The sequence below is a fragment of the Scyliorhinus canicula genome, chromosome 14 (assembly GCF_902713615.1).
Source record: "Scyliorhinus canicula chromosome 14, sScyCan1.1, whole genome shotgun sequence".
NCBI lineage: Eukaryota > Metazoa > Chordata > Chondrichthyes > Carcharhiniformes > Scyliorhinidae > Scyliorhinus > Scyliorhinus canicula.
This window is the reverse complement of record NC_052159.1, coordinates 25,674,086-25,680,085: the sequence shown is the minus strand read 5'-3', so window position 1 is coordinate 25,680,085 and position 6,000 is coordinate 25,674,086. Positions and strand designations below refer to the sequence as shown.

Sequence of the window (6,000 nt, the reverse complement as noted above, 5' to 3'; positions counted from 1 at the left end):
GGCAGCAGTGCTAACCACTGTGCCACTGTGCCGCCCCCAAGATAAATGCGAGATAACCATGAAGAATAGAGGCTCTTTCTAGGGACTGCCTGACCTGTTGAGTGTTTCCTGCTGTTCATTTTTGAATGACCTTCAGATTGCTTAATAGAAAATTGATAAATGATATGAAAGACGACTGAAGTTGCTGAAGAGACATTTAAAGATCAATTTGGTTCAAATAGTTCAGCGAGTGAAAGTCTGGGGGGAGACTGACATCAACAAAGGGTGAGAAAAGGAGAAAGTGGAATTTCAAATGCATCAGAACAGAAAATATCAGAAAGGCACACAGTGGTCTGCTTGTCCCTGAAGGGGAATGTGGTGTTTGGTCTTCTATACCTTGCAAAGGACTTCACCAAACACCGTGACTTGTCCAAACCAGGATCTTTATTGAATCATATGTGGTAAGATAGCGATCTGTTACACAGCAAGTTATCAAGTAGTTACTTCGTACTCTGGAACTGCACCTGGTACGACTGTTCATCTGTGTGTCTTACTACCATCTCCTACAAGTTACCCTTCCCTCTCTCTCCCCTGACCTTCCATCTGACCTCTCCCCTGACTGCTCTCCTTCTGACCTGTCTCCCCCTTCTCCCCATTGTGATCTGTTCCCCCCTTCTCTCATCACCTGACCTGCCCCCCCACTTTCTCCATCTGACCTGTCCCCCCCCCCCAACCTTCTCTGGTTTAGCTCACTGGGTTAAATCGCTGGCTTTTAAAGCAGACCAAGGCAGGCCAGCAGCAAGGTTCGATTCCCATACCAGCCTCCCCAAACAGGCGCCAGAATGTGGCGACTAGGGGCTTTTCACAGTAACTTCATTGAAGCCTACTCGTGACAATAAGAGATTTTCATTTTCATTTTCATTTCATGTGTCGCTCTGACCTTCTCTTTCTCCATTTGACCTGTTCCCCCCCACTTTCTCTCTCCATCTGACCTGTCCCCTCCCACCTCTCTCCAAGCCCCACCTCAAGACCAACACCAGTTTCAATCTAATGAGGATCCTCTCTCCATCTCTCTCTCCCTCTCTCATTCACCCTGATCCTGCGCAGTGTTGAATGGATGGGTGTCCTCTGCGAGCGAGGAGATGGAAGCATGGGGTTGAATAATTCTAACAGAAAAGCCGTCACTCAGTGAAAAAAAAATACACTCGTCAGGTTCTCCTGGGATGAGCGGAAGGAATCAAAGCACCAGGCAAGCAGCGGGCGCAGTCTGCATTAGCAAGTCAGGCTGGAGAGAGAGAGAGAGAGCCGGGTAACTGGGAACCAACATCCAACACCAGGAGAATCAGTGTGAAAACCTCCCTCAAAGGTAAGGGGCGCTTGTGGAACTGAATACAGGAGACAGGCGCCTGTCTGTGATTATTAAAGAGAGAGAAAAGACAGGGGGAGTTTGACAGTATGTGGGGGGTGGGGGAGAAAGTTGCCAGATCTCAGCATCTCACTGCCCCCTGGACTGCCTGAGTTTGGGACAGGCTGTCCCCTGCCTGGAGACTGGGAGACTATGGATGGAGAGAAAGGGGACTGGTGAAGAGCAGCAAATGGGAGGTGAGGGGGAAGTTGCTACCCCCTCCTCTCCTCCCTTGAATCATTCACCTCTTTGCTCCCACTGTATCCTGATGCTGCTGGTGAATATTCCGGGATAAATCCCTCATTACCACAGCACAAAATGCTGGGTTGGCAGCATCTGTGGAGAGGGAGGGAGAGTGGAAAAGGAGAGTTAATTGGAGTCAGTGTGGAGTCCATTAATGCCCCAGTTTGTCAAACTGCAGAGTGCATGGATTAATCCGCCTTTCCCACTCCCCCCAATTCCATAACCCGATTGCAGGGGATTTAGGGAGATTTTCAGCGCCCCCCGGGGTTTAGTTTTGTTTTTAACTCTGGTTTTTAAACCCAGCGTGTGCTTTCTGCAATCGTTTCTTTTGTTTTTAAACTCCGAAAGAAGCGGGCACTGTGAGAAAGTTAGCTGCTGGAAGTTACAGAGCAGTGTTATTGAGAAATCCCCCTCAATCCCCAGGGGTCAATCCAACTGGGATCCCAAACCTGCAGCAGATTTCCTTCAATGTGGGAGGTGAGACAGGGGTCAGCTTGCGGCTCGTCTGTTTCCTTTTTGTTACATTTCAAAGCGTGTGGGGCCACTCAGTGTGGAAATCCTTGCTTTCATTCGGCTACCTGGATCGCCATGGTTACCCCGTCCAGTAACCATGGCGAGCGATCTCAGTTTGAAGGTGAATGAGAACTGATAACACGAACTGGAAGGCAGGCAGGCTGCCCGCTCAGGACAGATGGGTGGCACAGTGGTCAGCACTGCCACCTGACAGTGCCAGCGACCCGGGTTCAATTCCAGCCTCGGGCGACTGTTCGTGCGGAGTCTGCATCTTCTCCCCATGTCTGCGTGGGTTTCCTCCGGGTGCTCCGGTTTCCTCCCACAGTCCAAAGGGAGGTTAGGTGGATTGGCCATGTTAAATTGCCCCTTAGTGTCCACAGGTTAGGTGGGACGACAGCGATAGAGGTGGGGGGGGGGGGGGGGAGTGGGCCAAGGTAGAGTGTTCTTTCATAGACTGGGTGCAGACTCAATGGGCTGAATGGCCTCCTTCTGCACTTCATGATCCTATACACCTCCCTTTTCCCAGTAACATTACCTTTCCCTTCTCTCCCCCAACCCCCCCCCCCCCCCCCCAATGTTGTGTCTCATTTGCTCCACACCAACAGAAAAACAAGACTGTTCTTTGAGCACTGGAGTTATGGCATAGCCCCAACAAAAATCAATGCTCCTTTTTAAAAAAATTTAAATGTCCCGTCATCTGCAGTTAGATTTGCTCCCAGGAACTGCCCCGGAGCTCTGCCTGAATGTCATTGTCAAAATGTCGGTGTGGCAACAAAAGCAAAATGCTGCGAATGCGGGAAACCTCAATGGAAAGTGCTGGAAATTCTCAGCAGGTCTGACAGCCTCTCCAGAGGGCGAAGCAGAGTTAACGCAGTCACTCTTCTGTTCTTTATCTCCACAGACAGACCTGCTGAGACACCACCAGTGTTCTCTGGTTGAATCTCGTTTAATGGATAGTCCACTCATTGGTGGCTCGATTGCTTCCAATATTGGGGCAGATGGATCCTTGAAGGACCCCGGTGTTGTTTGACCAACATTCCTGGGTTGCTGGGGTAGTTTTCCTGAGAGCAGAGAAGGCTGAGGGAGGAACCTGGCTGAGGTGTACAAGGATGTCATTCTCTAGCTTCCCGGCTATGTGTTTCAGTGCTCGCTGGTGGCAGAATTCCCCGATCCTGCCACTGTCAATGGCAATTCCTATGGAAATCCTCCCCATGCCACTGGGAAAACCCACGGGTGGGAGTGCACTGGCAGTGGACCAGCGAATCCCAACATGAGGGACATAGATAGGGTAGTTAGGGAGAAACTTTTCCCCCTTTGTAGAAGGGCTTATTTATATCTTAAAGTAAGGGGCAGGATGCTTAGACGGGATTTGAGGAAAAACTTTGGCGGGAATTCTTCGACCATTGTGATTCCCTGATCCAGCTGGCAGCACATCCCTGCCCACAGGTTTCCCGATGGCATGGGGTGGCTTCCATGGGAAATCCCATTGACAAGCGGTGGAAGTTGTGAATCCCGCCGCCAGGGAACGGCGCACCGCCGGGAATCACTGGGCTGGGTGACCGGAGAATCCAGCCCTTTTTCACCCAGAGGGCGGTGGGAAACTGGAACTCTGCCTGGAAGGGTGGTGGAGGCCGGGAACCCTCACCACATTTAAGAAGCATTTAGATGAGCATTTGAAATGTCATAGCATACAAGGTGACAGACCAAGTGCGGGAAAATGGGATTAGAATAGATAGGCGATTGATGGCCAGCACGAACATGATGGGCCGAAGTGTGTAAAACTCTATGACTTAGCTGGACTGGGTAAATGATCTATTCAGATTTAGCATTGAAACATCAGACATCTATGAGGGTAACTGGTCAGCTCACGGTGTCTGTTTCCGGCTGAAAAAGAGAGATCCAGCCTAATCCCACTTTCCGATTTAGAACATAAAACATAGAACATACAGTGCAGAAGGATGCCATTCGGCCCATCGAGTCTGCCCCAACCCACTTAAAGCCCTCACTTCAACCCCATTTCCTGTAACCCAATAACCCCTCCTAACCTTTTTGGTCCTAAGGGCAATTTAACTTGGCCAATCCACCTAACCTGCACGTCTTTGGACTGTGGGAGGAAACAGGAGCACGTGGAGGAAACCCACGGAGACACAGGGCGAACATGCGGACTCTGCACAGACAATGACCCAGCAGGGAATCGAACCTGGGACCCTGGCGCTGTGAAGCCACAGTGCTATCAACTTGCGCTACCGTGCTGCCCACAATTTGTGGTTCCTAGCATTGTAGGTTGCAGCCCTTCCAAGCGTGTAATCAAGTACTGTACTCTATTGGATGAGGATTTCTGCCTCTGCCACCCTTTCAGGCCCTGAGCTCCAAGCCCTCACCACCCACTGACTAAAATATCTTTGACCTAAAAGAGCAGATTATCTGCCAATATCGTCATTCTTTAATTTAAATCTCAGTTTCAATTTTTTTTAAAGAGGCAAAAGTATAACCCGGTATTTGTTACAATCACATTAATTAAAGAAAATCTTGGTGGCTGTTTAGGCAATACATGTTTTCTACTCTGTTTGCTCTTATTTTTGTTAAGAAGTGATGTTTTAAACATTTGTACTGAAAAGCGACAATGTTTTGTTACCCTGCTGAGCTGATTTCATTGACTGCAATGTTCTTTGAGACATCTGATTTTCATGAAAATCACTTAATAAATGCAAGTCTTTTTACCATTTCAGCATTCGAACAGCAATCATAAGAGTTGCTGCTATGAGTGTATGTATGATAACTATTCCAATGCTCTCCTTGGCTGTCCTGCAGTACTGCATAAACTTGAGTTCATCCAAACCTGCTGCCTGTAACCTATCTCTCATCCATCAAAGAACAAAGAAAATTACAACACAGGAACAGGCCCTTCGGCCCTCCTAGCCTGCGCCGATCCAGATCCTTTATCTAAACCTGTCGCCTATTTTCCAAGGATCTACTTCCCTCTGTTCCCCACCCGTTCATATATCTGTCTAGATGCATCTTAAATTATGCTATCGTGCCCGCCTCTACCACCTCCACTGGCAAAGCATTCCAGGCACCCACCACTCTGCGTAAAAAACTTTCCACGCACATCTCCCTTAAACTTTCCCCCTCTCATCTTGAAATCGTGACCCCTTGTAATTGACACCCCCACACTTGGAAAAAGCTTGTTGCTATCCACCCTGTCCATACCTCTCATAATTTTGTAGACCTCAATCAGGTCCACCCTCAACCTCCGTCTTTCCAATGAAAACAATCCTAATCTACTCAACTTTTCTTCATAGCTAGCACCCTCCATACCAGGCAACATCCTGGTGAACCTCCTCTGCATCACGTCGGTGTTCGCTGACCTACAAAGGCAATGCCGCAATTTTTAAGTTTCCACCTTTGTTTTCAAGGCCCTCTCGTGGCCTCACCCCTACAATTCTCCCAAATCTCTGCACTCCTCCAATTCTGGCCTCTCACACATCCTCGATTTTCTTTGGGCCTTCATTGGTGGGTGTGCCTTCAGTCTAGGCCCTTATCTTTCAAATTCCCTCTGCTTCTCTACCTCGTTATTTCCTCCTTTAAGATACTCGTTAAAACCTAGCTATTTGACCAAGCGTTTGTCCTCTTTTGTAATATTTTATACAAACATATGAATTATGAGCAGTAGGCCACTTGGCCCCTTGAGCCTGCTCCGCCATTCAGTAAGATCACGGCCACCTAATTCTAACCTCTACACTACATTCCTGATATCCCTGATAATCTTTTACCCTCTTGCTTATCAAGAATTTATCTAGCACTTGCTTAAAAATATTCAAAGACTCTGCTTCCACTGTCTTTTGAGGAAGAGAGTTCCA

At 48.4% G+C, this 6,000-nt stretch overlaps 1 protein-coding gene across 4 annotated transcripts in view; it reads left to right on the top strand.

The window, feature by feature from the left end:
* The first annotated feature begins 1,079 nt into the window (after window positions 1-1,079).
* Window positions 1,080-6,000, top strand: part of cnga3a (cyclic nucleotide gated channel subunit alpha 3a) — a 78,902-nt gene continuing 73,981 nt past the window's right edge. For all 4 annotated transcript variants that reach the window (XM_038818719.1, XM_038818717.1, XM_038818718.1 and 1 more), the window contains exon 1: window positions 1,080-1,345. The gene's annotated coding sequence lies outside the window, so the exon portion shown is untranslated. The remainder of the gene's footprint in view (window positions 1,346-6,000) is intronic.